Genomic DNA, 14,951 nt, shown 5'->3' with positions numbered 1-14,951 from the left:
GCATGTTATTGCGCGATGAAAGTGGTGTGATCATTTTCTCTACGTGCAGGCAGCTTTTCTCTTGCCGGGACGCATTGGAAGCGGAGCTTGGTGCGCGTATGGAAGGACTCTCTTTAGCCTTGTCACGCACTGGTTTGCCGGTTGCAATTGAAATGGATTCCTCAATAGCAGTAAAGATGATTCAAGCCTGCGATGTTGATAGATCGATGTATTCTTCTTTGGTGAAAGAAATAAAGTATCTTTTGAGTCTTCGTAGAACTAGTATTACTCACATTAGTCGGTCTCAAATAAAGTTAGTAATTCTTTGGCGAACTTTGCTCGTTTAGAAGGTAGGGCTATGACTTGGCTAGGGTGTGGGCCACCTGAAGCTATTAAGTTGAACAACATTGATTGTAATTTTCTGTGATGTGAGTAATACAAGTTTTACCCATAAAAAAACAATGACCTAATCCTGCTTGGATGCCACGATGTTTCTAACACCATCGAGTTAGAAAAGGATAATATAATCATTTTTAAACACATCCAGGTGGCTCCGTGTCCAGGTAAATCCTTGTGGCAACAACAATATAGTAGAGGCAACATAAAATAAAATAAAAAGGTTGTTCATCCGTTGATGTTTTCATGGTGCCGAGGAACATTCCTATCCTGAAAATGGATCAGAACACACGCGCACACACACAAATAGAGAGAAACTGAAAAGATAGAACACTCAGTTATATGGATCAAAGGTCATAACAATTTGAAAGCAGACAATTATCCAATGAGTGTAATAAAATGCAGGCAAATTGATACTTCAAATCATTGACAGAGCTTTGTTAGTCATATTTTTTTTCTTTTGGAGTATAAAGGAACAAAGCAACATATAATATAAGAGCGGTTTAATAAATCTTAATTAAATCTCTGTGAAAATTTAATCTTGAGCAAAATTTAAAATAAGATCACATTAGTTTGGTTAAATACACCTATGTTGACCACACTTTTTGTCACAACTCTGTAAGTTTTGGGCCTGAATACACCTCTGTTGACCACTATGAGGATTTTCAAACCTTATTAGCAGGTGAGCCCTTTTGTTGGCCTAGTTAGCACCTTCGAGAAGTGGGCTCTGTGTATCAAAAATCAGATGATCCAAATAGCAATTGGTTTGCTATGATGTTTTCAGTAGGAATCCCAAGACCAAACGCCAAATGCTGGAAACAAGAAAAATAGAACAGTAATGACTCTTTCAGCATGCATGTGAACCTTCAGTCACAAAATTAAATTTAAAATGTTCTCAAGTGAAGAAAAGAGGAATTGTTGCTTTTAGATCATGGGAATAAACATATCCTTGTTTACTGTTCAACAAATAATATAGACGGAAAATATAGAACCAATTTCTGTATTCAAACTATGGATATCTTAAAAGCATCTTGGTGTGTGTGTGTGTGTGTGTGTGTGTGTGTGTGTGTGTGTGTGTGTGTGTGTGTGTGTCACAGAGTTTGAAGATGTTTTAAGGACATGCAAATTCGACTATGTTCTGATAATCCAGATTCCAAAAGTACCATTAGTGCAACCATTTAGTGAAGATATACCTTGATCATTTGTCGGAAACCTCCGGATACAAGTAATACTTCAGTATTATTGACTTTTAGTGTATTAATAAAATCATCATTTCCAGGAGAAATCCTGCAGATTCAAACAGATAAACATGTCAATGAACCAGGAAGATGAACAATCCATATCCAACACAAAAATTACATATGTTGTAGTGTTGAATAAATTATTAACAAATACCACCTTAGAATTATTCTGTAGCCAGAAATCTTAGGAAATCTCTAATTAACACATGAGGCAAATAGGTCAAAAGGGTTATGTTGTGGTTGCAGGGCACGTAACGGCCTAAAGGTTAAGACTGAGGTGGTATAGGCAGATAGTAGTTTAATGCCTCATTTAGTGTTATTAAAATGAACTTACACATGTCTCATTTAGTGTTATTAAAATGAACTTATACCATGTGGTGGTACTATTCTGAAAAGTAGCGTTTTTACTTTGGTACCAAACAAATTTTGCATATACTGTAGCTATTATTTTTCGTATTAGCTTAAAAAGAGAAGCCGAGTAAAACCAGTTAAGCATTCCTAAGATCATTATTCTATGTTGAGTAGCACATATATAACCATTCCAATACAAGAATAATAGAGCTGGGGAATCTCAGAAGGTTCAATACAGGAATGCAAAAGTGGCAGCTAAATAGTGATTAACTTATGAAATTAACTTGAAGGTGGGACTTGTAAAAGGTCACCGCGGTGGCCTCTTCTCCAAACAGTCCTCAACTTGGGACAGAGATATCTTAATTAAAGAGATCCAGGCAGCAAGAGCCTCTTCAAATAGAACGGTCCCTGTCATTGCCCTAAGAATAATAAGGCCAAGATTAGTTTTTCGGAAGATATTATATGCTAAACAACTAATATACTCCAGAAAATGTGACCATTACTTTGTCGTCCACTCGGTACTCGCCTGCCCAACCCCACTGAAACGAGCAAGCTCGTCAATACCCTCATCCAAGCATACAGTGCAATCCAGATCGAAGCAAACCGCATTGGCACTATGCTATGTCTCAAGAATCTCTGGGCATAAGAAGGGAAACCATTACATATCCTAACCTCTATGCTTCTTGGAGACGCGCATGATTAATCAATAAAGGAATTCTTGGTCATTAGGAGCACTAACCTTTGGAGGGCTGGTGGGTTGCCAAACCAGAAGAGGAAGGGGCCTTGGAGACCTCCATTGCTGCTGCCACGACAACACATGCTTTTGAGAGTTTAGAACAAGGGAATAGTGGATCTGTAACTCTTATCATCAAATGTGAAGTGTGTGAGGATCGAACCAAAGACGACCGAGGGACGGACAGAGCCCTGTCTCCTCACAAAGAAGTAGGGGTAGAAAAAACATGAGTTGTAAATTATCAACCAAGCGACAACAACAATCGGAGATAGATCACAGATCAGCAACAGGATACTAACTGAAAAACACAACCAATAGCAAAATCAGGAGTAGGATAAACCTAATAATATAATAAAATCCCACAAGAGAAGCATTCACAATAATATGAAATCAAAATCAATTCGTTCACCTACTGACGCCCATCTACCAGGATCAAACAAAGCAAGGAAAGATACAACCCCTTCCTTGCAATCTAGCTAGACCACTAATGTAACAACGAATTTTCTAGAAGAATCTAGCAGCAATCATATATAAACAAAGCACAAGTAAATATGGTCCTAAATATTTTGAAGCCACCAAGGCCGCCCTTATTTCAGAAATTCAAATAAACAACGGTAGAAAGACGAGAAATAATGAAAATAACATGAAGGAGTTAGAACTCAGAAACCAGTTGTAACTAAAATATGAGAAACAATGGATATTACCTCAGGAATCTATATAGACCTAAGCTTCTCTTTAGCAAGTAGAAAACCAAGCAATGAAACAGATAACCCAGCTAAATCCAAGGATCTACTTGACGGCAAGGCCCCAACAAAACAAGAAAGCCCCCAACAAACAATAAAAGATCAAGAACAACTCATATGCAATAAAGGTATGAGAGAGAATAAATCCTTACATAAGACGGCTATAAACACTGGAGCATAAATAAACAACACCTTTAAATACAAATAAAAAGGGTTCAGGGTTCATTCATAGTGGGCTCAGATTCGCCTTTCCTTGATAATATAACATACCCCCTCATCTCTTATCACCAGATCAATTTGTTTATACAATGGAGATGCCCTGGTTATCACTCAACAAGAATGACCATCCAAGGACAGATCAATAGGTATCACACGATCAAAAAGGAGTCTAGAGACAAGAGGGAGGATCCAACTTGATACCCATAGGTGCCTCGATTGCTCAAAGGCACACCAATTTCAGCCCTGGTTAATCATCATCGCCCTAGCACGAATGCCACTGATCAATCTAGCAAATCTAGGAGCATAGCTATACGACCAACGCATCCACATGTAAACCAGAGCATCACATGAGCTCCTATGATAGCAAATGAGCATGAACAGGAGGCAGGGTGGCGGCGTGAGGGGCGGTAGGAAAAGAGAGGCAGCTAGGGTCACCACGGGCATGCTGGTTTTATACGCCTATGGGTGAAATGATGAGAATGCCCTTGGCGGGGCAGGCTATTTACGCGCGGTCGCACGACCGAGGCGCACACTATTCATCGCAACGGTCTTAGTTTTGATCCGACGACGAAGATCATCCGGGAGCGCGATCCAACGGCTTGAATCGCATCAGAGAAACGATCTAACGACCGAGAAGCCCTGAGCTCTAAGAGCGCTCGGTGGGTGCCTGGTTTCTTGTTTTAGGATGGAGGGTGAAAATGCAACTAATCCCTGGGTGGTTTTGGTAATTCTTAACAACATATAGTTCATTTAACTAATGCTATTTTAGGGTAATCATTTCAAAAAGTTCAATGATTGGCATGGCATGGACTAGAGATGTGGACCCCTCAAAATGCTAAGGACATATATTGGCAACAAGCTCAAGACTCTACATTTTAATTTTAGTGATCCAAGATCACATTGAGTCCATAGGAAAGCCAATACTATTAAAAGGGGATGAGGTGTTGCTTAATGGCTTACTTGCTCAAAATACTTAGTGATATGCTCCAAAACCCTCAACCACTTTCTCATTTCCACATATGTCCTAAACCTAAAGTCAAATTCGGCCCCACCGATTTGATCTATCTGGCGCACCGAGTTTCATTTGACATAGCCACTGCCACAAACCCTAGTTACTTCGGTCTCACCGAAAGGGATCTCGTTCTCACCGAGATGGGAATGCAAACTCTCTGTTTCCTTTTTGTAACATTTCGGTCTCACCAAAAGAGAGTCTGCATTGCAAACTCCCTGTTTCCTTTTCGTAACACTTCAGTCCCACCGAAGTGAGCGAATCGGTCCTACCGAGTTTGCTTGACCAACCCTGGTGTACCTATTGCTGAAATCGGTCCCACCGAGTTTATGTGATTGGTCACACCGAGATTACGTTATGCCCTAACCCTAGCATATCGGTCCCACCGAGATGACTATATTAGTCCCACCAAAAATCCTAATGTTCACATTTTTACCTGGATCCATCTGACCGAGTTTGCTTATTCGGTCCCACCGAGTTTGGGAATCTATGTGTAACGGTTAGATTTTGTGTGGAGGCTATATATACCCCTCCACCCAATCTTCATTCATGGATAGAGCCATCAGAACAAACCTACACTTCCACTACTCATTTTCTGAGAGAGAACCACCTACTCATGTGTTGAGGCCAAGATATTCCAATCCTACCATATGAATCTTGATATCTAGCCTTCCCCAAGTTGCTTTCCACTCAAATCATCTTTCCACCATAGCCAAATCTGTGAGAGAGAGTTGAGTGTTGGGGAGACTATCATTTGAAGCACAAGAGCAAGGAGTTCATCAACAACACACCATCTATTACCTTTTGGAGAGTGGTGTCTCCTAGATTGGTTAGGTGTCACTTGGGAGCCTCCGTCAAGATTGTGGAGTTGAACCATGGAGTTTGTAAGGGCAAGGAGATCGCCTACTTCGTGAAGAACTACCCTAGTGAGGCAAGTCCTTCGTGGGCGACGGCCATGATGGGATAGACAAGGTTGCTTCTTAGTGGACCCTTAGTGGGTGGAGCCCTCCGTGGACTCGCACAATCGTTACCCTCCGTGGGTTGAAGTCTCCATCAACGTGGATGTACGATAGCACCACCTATCAGAACCACGCCAAAAATCTCCGTGTCAACATTGCGTTTGCTCCCTCCAAACTCCCGCCATTTACTTTCTTGCAAGTTGCATGCTTAATTTCCGCCGCCCATATACTCCTTGCATGCTCGCTTGAATTGTATTGAGATTGCTTGACTTGTGCTAAGTTGCTAAAATCTGCCAAGAACTAAAATTGGGAAAAGGTTAAGTTTTTATTTGGTAAAGTAGTCTAATCACCACCCTCTAGACATACTTTTGATCCTACAAGTGGTATCAGAGCTTTGGTCTCCATTTGCCTTAATTTCCATAGCTTTGGTGATCATAGCCTTGGTTTCACAACCTAGGAGAGTATGGTGTCTAGCAAGGGAAATTACCACTGTAGAGTTCCTTACTTTGATGGTACAAACTTTGCTAGTTGGAAACATAAGATGAAAATGCATATTCTTGGACATAACCCCGCCGTTTGGGCTATTGTGTGTATTGGCTTGCAAGGTGACTTCTTTGATGGGAGAGAACCAAACCGTGAATCTACCGTGGAAGAATTGAAGATGTTGCAATACAATGCTCAAGCTTGCGATATCCTCTTCAATGGATTGTGCCTCGTAGAATTCAACAAAATCAACCATCTTGAGAATGCAAAGGAAATTTGGGATACTTTGATTGATATGCACGAAGGTACCGACTCTGTCAAGGAATCCAAGTTGGATGTGCTTCAAAGTCAACTTGACAAGTTCAAAATGTAGGATGGTGAAGGTGTCGCCGAAATGTACTCTAGGCTTGCTCTTATCACAATGAGATTGCCGGCTTAGGAAGTGAAGGGATGACCGACAAATTCATCATCAAGAAGATCTTGAGATCCTTGGATGGAAAATATGATACCGTGTGCACATTGATCAAAATGATGCCAAATTACAAAGATCTCAAGCCAATCGAAGTCATTGGAAGAATTGTTGCTCATGAGATGTCACTCAAGGACAAAGAAGAGCTTCACAACAAGTCTAGTGGTGCTTACAAAGCCTCATGTGTTGCTCCTACATCATCAAATGAGAAACAAGCCTTCAATGAAGAATTGAGCTTAATGGTGATGAAATTCAACAAGTTCTACAAGAGTAGAAGCAAGGAAAGAAGTTCCAAGTCAAGGTCCTACAATGACAAAAGGTCTTCTAGCCGTGAGCGAAACTGCTACAATTGTGGAAGACCCGGACACTACTCCAATGAGTGTACGACTCCCTACAAAAGAAGAGAATACTCACCTAAAAGAAGAAGCAAAAGGGAACAATCACCTCCAAGAGAGAGAAGGAGTAGAGATGATCGCTATGAACGAAGAACCTCTCAAAGAAGAAAGGATTCGGAAAGGAAGGACAAGTCAAGGAGCTACACAAAACGAAGACATCAAGCTCATGTTGGTGAATGGGTATCCGGCTCCGACTCCGACCACCACTCCGACTCCGAATATACTCAAGATGAAGGTGTTGCCGGTCTAGCACTTGTGTCAACCAACTCCTACGATATATTTTATTCACCAAATGAAGGGATTGGGAGATGCTTCATGGCTAAAGGCCCCAAGGTAACACACTCCGAGTATGTTGATTTCAATAGTGATGAAGATGACTTGCTAGGTGATGATGATTTACTTGTTGACAACTCTAGTTATGAATACTATGATGAAACGTCAATTAATCATGCTAATCAAGATAAAATGAATGACAATGATAAGAAGGAGATTGAGCGTCTAACTAAAGAACTAAACACTCTTAAGTTAGCTCATGAAACTACTTTAGAAGATCATCGAGAACTTTCAAAAACTCATGAAAAGTTACGCTTCGAAAAGCTCAATCTTGAGCAAGAGCATGAGTTCTTAAAGTCCATCAATGATGATCTTCAGAAGAAAAGTTCTTCTTACATTGCCAAGCGTTTACTCTTGTCTACTTACATGCCACAAGTAAAATCTAGCAACAAGAACAAGATAGATTCTTCTTCTAGTAGTAACAATAATCATGCTAAATCCAATATTGTTGCTTATAGTAGTTCTCTTGATTCCACTAATGATTCTCTTAGCCAAGTTACACTTGAGCAAGAGAATAACTTATTGAAGGGAATTATAGAGAAAGGTGTTTACAAAAGCCTTGCCTGAAGTAAGCAATTTCATGAAATTGTACGCAAGCAAGAAAGGCACCGGAAGAATCAAGGTGTTGGTTTTGAACGAAAAATCAATGCCAATGGAGTTGAGTGGGAAGAAGATCAATACCCCAAGATGAAGTTTGTTCCTCAATAAGAGAAGTATGACCCTACTTCCTTCAAGGGGACACAAGCTCAAGATGATCTTCCACCACAAGACCACAAGCTAAAAGGCAAGGACAAGCTTCAAGAAGAGATTGATGCATTTGAAGATGCTCCGAAGGCCTTGGTCAAGTGGGTTCCCAAAACTACATCAAGTTCTACTTCATCAAGTACATATACAACTCCAAGGATTCCCATCAAGATGATGTGGATCCCGAAGAAGAAGAACTAGAGAGTTCTTTAGGGCGACTCCGCCAACATACTTCACTCATATTTATGCTGGCAAGGACAAGTGCAAAAAACTTCCACATCTTGCACTAGTTCAAGGAGTCACAAACCTCTTGTTGGTAAGACAAGGGACAAGGTAACCAATGCTTTCATGGACATCATCATGTGTGTGCTTCATTCTATGTCTATGGATATCTTTGTTTGTTCCTTGTGGGGCTAACACATGTAGGTATTGAAAGTGCAACTCATTCCAATGGATTGCTTCAAATGATCTACATCAACAATGAGCATCCACATCTTCGATATCAACATGAAGTCATCATCGACAAAACCCAAGGTTAGTTGATCCATCTTAGGGGGGATATCACATCTAGGGGGAGCTTTACTCTAAGAATTGAGCTAAAGCAACTCTAATGGTGTGAACACAACAATGCTTTATGAAAAAGTGGTAACCCCACTTGTGCTTAAACGATGAGTATGACCTATGATCAAATGTTCTCATTTGACTCCTAAGTCAATATACTCATATATAGATGACCTAGTCATCGCCAATTGCTTGATAGATGCTAGAGTGATTGTGCATGCTTTGCCACATATTTCATTTGCTATTTTATTGTGTGAGCATGTTGATTGCATACTTTTCCCATTCGAGGACATCCATTTGTTGTTTTGTTTGTTTGGAGTTTCTTCTTTTTGCCAAATGGATGTACAAGAATGCCTAAGAACTCCCTCTAGCTATTTATGCTTTTCTCTTCTCAAATTCTATTCATGCTACATCACAAAGTTTGGTCTAAGTCAAATTCAAACCCTTGGTGTGAGGGGCACTCGGAGTCCCATTTTGTCATAGACTTAAAACTTCCAAAACCTCACTGTGTATTTCGGTTTGACTGACTCCTCCATTTCTGTCACATCGAGTTCACTAGGTTGATCAAGTTTCAATCTCGGTGCAACCGATTAGAACACTTCAGTCTCACCAAGTTGCAGTAACCACTTGTGATTCTGCATCTCGGTGCCACCGAGTTGTTCCACTCGGTCACGCCGACAGTGTCAGGATATATATACCAACGGGCCAGATTTTGGAAATTACTTCAAAACCCTGTCGCCCGTGCGTGTCCTGCTCTGCCTCTCGGGTCTCCGGATCTTCACCTCATCGCCAGCGACCTCCCACCGCTGGTCTCCGCCACCATCAACGGATTTCTCCGCCGCCGTTGCCGTTGTAGCGAACTCACCACCAAACTAGGGTATGAGTTTAACCCTTGTGCATTCTTTTTACCTCCAATTCTGAGCACAAGGTCAATGCCATGTTCATTACCACGTATGAGATCAATCCATCCATAGAGAATCTCCATTAGACTAGATTTGACTCAAAAATTTAGGGTTAGGTTTCCGCCGGACTCATCTCGGATTGGCTGAGTTGTAGGAATCGGTTCCACTGATTTGGCTTAGGCCAAGGCACAAGTGATTTTCGGTCTGACCGAAATTTCGAATTGGTGTGACCGATACCAGGACTTTGTGAAACCCTAGCAAACTCGTAGTCACCAAACTGTGTCTCGGTCTGACCGATTCCACATATTTAGACTCCAAAGTTGCTTCGGTGTCACCGAGATTTACAAATTGGTAGCTCCAACATGCTTCCTGTTGAAAACTAAAATTAAGTTTTTGACTCATTCTTTTCGCTAAAATAACTCTGCACTTTGTGATGCTCATCTACTCTACCTCATCTATATCTATTCACAGGGTCTGCTGTCAGTTAGCTTTGCAGAATGTCTAACCAGAGTGATAGCCAGAACAAATCAGAAGAGCAAGTGCATATGAGTGAGGGCACTAGTCCCTCTAGCAGCTCCGATGATGGCAGCAGGAGCACTCCAAGCAATTTGCCCAAGGCAGCTACAAGGACAAGGAGAAGAGAACCTCAGATTCAGAGGGTGAGGACTATGTGGCTGCTAAGGAGGAAGTAAGCTCCAAGAAGAAAGTGCTAAAAAGGAATATGGAACTACTGCTGCAACAAAACCTGGTATGCACAAGAAGGCACCTGCCAGGAGAGTTCCCATGTCTAAGGTTAGAACTTCCACTTAGGAAACTATGGTCTTGATAACCCACAAGTGTAGGGGATTGCAACAGCTTTCGAGGGTGAAGTACAACCCAAATTTATTGATTTGACACAAGGGGAACCAAAGAATATTCTTGAGTATTAGCAGTTGAGTTGTCAATTCAACCACACCTAGATAACTTAGTATCTGCAGCAAAGTATTTAGTAGCAAAGTAGTATTATAGTAATGGTAATAGTAGCAAAGGTAAAGATAAATGTTTTTGGGTTTTTGTAGTAGTTGTAGCAGTAGCAACGGAAAAGTAAATAAGCGAAGAACAATATATGAAAAGCTCGTAGGCAATGGATCAGTGATGGATAATTATGTCGGATGCGATTCCTCATGTAATAGCTATAACATAGGGTGACACAGAACTAGCTCCAATTCATCAATGTAATGTAGGCATGTATTCCGTAAATAGTCATACGTGCTTATGGAAAATAACTTGCAAGGCATCTTTTGTCCTACCCTCCCGTGGCAGCGGGGTCCTAGTGGAAACTAAGGGATATTAAGGCCTCCTTTTAATAGACAACCGAACCAAAGCATTAACACATAGTGAATACATGAACTCCTCAAACTACGGTCATCACCGAGAAGTATCCCAATTATTGTCACTTCGGGGTTGTCGGATCATAACTCATAATAGGTGACTATAGACTTGCAAGATAGGATCAAGAACACACATATATTCATGAAAACATAATAGGTTCAGATCTGAAATCATGGCACTCGGGCCCTAGTGACAAGCATTAAGCATGCAAAGTCATAGCAACATCAATCTCAGAACATAGTGGATACTAGGGATCAAACCCTAACAAAACTAACTTGATTACAGGGTAAATCTCATCCAACCCATCACCGTCTAGCAAGCCTACGATGGAATTACTCATGCACGGCGGTGAGCAACATGAAATTGGTGATGGAGGATGGTTGATGATGACGACGGCGACGAATCCCCCTCTCCGGAGCCCCGAACGGACTCCAGATCAGCCCTCCCGAGAGAGATTAGGGTTTGGCGGCGGCTCCGTGTCGTAAAACGCGATGAAACTTTCTCTATGTTTTTTCTCTGCGATACGGAATATATGGAGTTGGAGTTGAGGTCGGTGGAGCTCCAGGGGGCCCACGAGATAGGGGGGCGCGCCCTAGGGGGGGGGGGCGCCCCCTGTCTCATGGACAGGCCCTGGGCCCCTTGATGTATTTATTTCGCCCAGAAATTCTTATTAATTCCAAAAAGTGCCTCCGTGGATTTTCAGGACATTCCGAGAACTTTTCTTTTCTACACATAAAACAACATCATGGCAGTTCTGCTGAAAACAGCGTCAGTCCGGGTTAGTTTCATTCAAATCATGCAAGTTAGATTCCAAAACAAGGGCAAAAGTGTTTGGAAAAGTAGATACATTGGAGATGTATCAACTCCCCCAAGCTTAAACCTTTGCTTGTCCTCAAGCAATTCAGTTGATAAACTGAAAGTGATAAAGAAAAACTTCTACAAACTATGTTTGCTCTTGTTGTTGTAAACATGAAAAGCCAACATTCAAGTTTCAACAAATATTATGAACTAACCATACTCACAATAACACTTAGCTCTCACAATCACTCATATCAATAGCATAATCAGCTAGTGAGCCATAATAATAAAACTCGGATGACAACACTTTCTCAAAATAATTATAACATGATATAATAAAATGGTATCTCGCTAGCCCTTTCTGAGACCGCAAAACATAAATGCAGAGCACCTTTAAAGATCAAGGACTGACTAAACATTGTAATTCATGGTAAAAGAGATCCAGTCAAGTCATACCCAATATAAACCAATAGTAATGAATGCAAATGATAGTGTGCTCTCCAGCGGGTGCTTTTTAAATAAGAAGGGTGATGACTCAACATAAAAGTAAATAGATAGGCCCTTCGCAGAGGGAAGCAGGGATTTGTAGAGGTGCTAGAGCTCGATTTTAAAATAGAGATTGAATAACATTTTGAGTGACATACTTTCACTGTCAACGCAACATCTATGAGATGGCTGTACCTTCCATACTACATGCATTATAGGTAGTTCCGAAATAGAATGGTAAAGGTTTATACTCCCCAACCAACAACAAGCATCAATCCATGGCTTGCTCGAAACAACAAGTGCCTCCAACTAACAACAACCCTGGGGGAGTTTTGTTCAATTATTTTGCTTTGCTTTGATCTTTTTGGATCATGGGACTGGGCATCCCGGTTACCGACCCTTTCTCGTGAATGAGGAGCGGAGTCCACTCCTCGTGAGAATAACCCACCTATCATAGAAGATATAGGCAACCCTAGTTGTAACATGAGCTGCTCGAGCATACAAAGCAGAATTTCATTTGAAGGTTTGGAGTTTGGCACATACAAATTTACTTGGAACGACAAGTAGATACCGCATATAGGAAGGTATAGTGGACTCATATGGAACAACTTTGGGGTTTAAGGAGTTTGGATGCATAAGCAGTATTCCCGCTTAGTATAGGTGAAGGCTAGCAAAAGACTGGGAAGCGACCAACTGAGAGAGCGACAACAGTCATAAACATGCATTAAAATTAATTCACACCGTATACAAGCATGAGTAGGATATAATCCACCATGAACATAAATATCGTGAAGGCTATGTTGATTTGTTTCAACTACATGCGTGAACATGTGCCAAGTCGAGTCACTAAATTCATTTAAAGGAGGATACCATCCCATCATACCACATCATAATCATTCTAATAGCATGTTGGCACGCAAGGTAAACCATTATAACTCATAGCTAATCAAGCATGGCACAAGCAACTATAATCTCTATATGTCATTGCAAATATGTTTACTTCATAATAGCTGACTCAGAAACGATGAACTCATCATATTTACAAAAACAAGAGAGGTCGAGTTCATACCAACTTTTCTCATCCCAATAAGTCCATCATATATCGTCATTATTGCCTTTCACTTGCATGACCGAACGATGTGTATAATAATAAGAGTGCACGTGCATTGGACTAAGCTGGAATCTGCAAGCATTCAACTCAAGAGAGAAGACAAGTAATATGGGCTCTAAATTAAATAAACAATCATGCATATGAGAGCCACTAAGCATTTTCAATATGGTCTTCTCGACCCCTAAAGGAAAGAAAAGAAAATAAAACTATTTACACGGGAAAGCTCCCAACAAGAAAGAAGGAGATTTAGAAATCTTTTTGGGTTTTCATTTTAATTTCTACTACAAGCACGAGAATTTAACTAACTAATTTTTTTGTTTTTTCTCAAGGTTTATCAAACACACAAGAAGAAAACTAGAAAAAGGAATTTAAACTAGCATGGATAATACAATGAAAGAGTATGAGCACCGACGACTAGTGTGTGAACATGAATGTAAAGTCAGTGAGAAATACATACTCCCCCCAAGCTTAGGCTTTTGGCCTAAGTTGGTCTAGTACCAAGGACTACCTGGCTGATATCCATAAGTGAAACCGGGGTTGTACTGAGATGCAACGGCAACTGCCTCCTGAGCTGCAGCGTGTTGGCGAGCTGCCTCCACTCCCCTCTCGTATTCAGCTGCTTCCTCCCTGGTGACAACACATCTTCCTTTTGCCTGATAATCAAAAAGGTAGGGAGCAGGAAGAGTAACAGGGATGACATTGCGTCTGTCATAGATTAGTCGATAATGGAGGAATTGTTCATTCCTCTCAAGAAAATGATAACTAAACATAGCTTCTTTATCTAAATAAACAGGAGGTATTATCATATCTCCTTCTCATGGGGCTATATTAAGATAATTAGCCACACAGGTTGCATAAATACCTCCAAAGAAATCTCCCTTTCTACTATTTTCTGCAACCTACGTGCAACTATTGCCCCCAAGTTATAACCTTTATAACGTAACACAGCACTCTTGAGGACACACAGATCAGGGACACACATGTGACATGCTTCATCCTTACCATTAATACATCTACCAATGAAGAGAGCAAAATAATGTATAGCAGGAAAATGAATGCTCCCTATGGTAGCTTGTGCTATGTCCCTAGATTCTCCCATAGTAATACTAGCAAGAAAATCTCTAAATTCAGATTTGTGAGGATCATTAATATTACCCCACTGCGGGAGTTTGCAAGCAGTTGTAAAATCCTCTAAATCCATGGTATAAGAAGTATCATAAATATCAAATATGACACTAGGAGAATTACGCACATAGTTATATTTAAACCTCCGCACAAAGGAATCAGTCAATTGATAGTATTGAGGACACTTATCTTGTAAGAAGTCCTCCAACTCAGCATTACGCACAAACGCGTCAAATTCCTCCTTAAAACCTGCTCTGACCATAAAATCATCGGATGGCCACTCACAAGCTCGTACATTTGCGTCCCTCGGTAATGTAACATCTTGCTCACGTATAGCAATCCTGGGTCCTTTCTTCACTGAGGAACCACCTTGGTACATTCTTCTAAGCATATTTCTTTTTCTGAAATAAATCTAATTTTTTTAGTAACTTCAAAATAAAAGTGCATAAAACTAAACAAGATTGATAGCAACTACTCCTACAAGTGCCTAGAGTCTATATCATGCATTGGAATTGCTTGGGACCTCAAAAATTTTACATGCAA

General features: G+C 40.7%; 1 pseudogene; it reads right to left on the bottom strand.

Annotated features, from left to right (window-relative positions):
- Positions 1–1,109: 1,109 nt before the first annotated feature.
- LOC119292740 overlaps positions 1,110–14,951 on the bottom strand; it is a 117,791-nt pseudogene continuing 103,949 nt past the window's right edge.

This window comes from Triticum dicoccoides, chromosome 4B (genome assembly GCF_002162155.2).
Source record: "Triticum dicoccoides isolate Atlit2015 ecotype Zavitan chromosome 4B, WEW_v2.0, whole genome shotgun sequence".
Taxonomy (NCBI): Eukaryota; Viridiplantae; Streptophyta; class Magnoliopsida; order Poales; family Poaceae; genus Triticum; species Triticum dicoccoides.
Note: the sequence above shows the minus strand (reverse complement) of the source record. Positions and strands in the feature narration are given on the sequence as shown.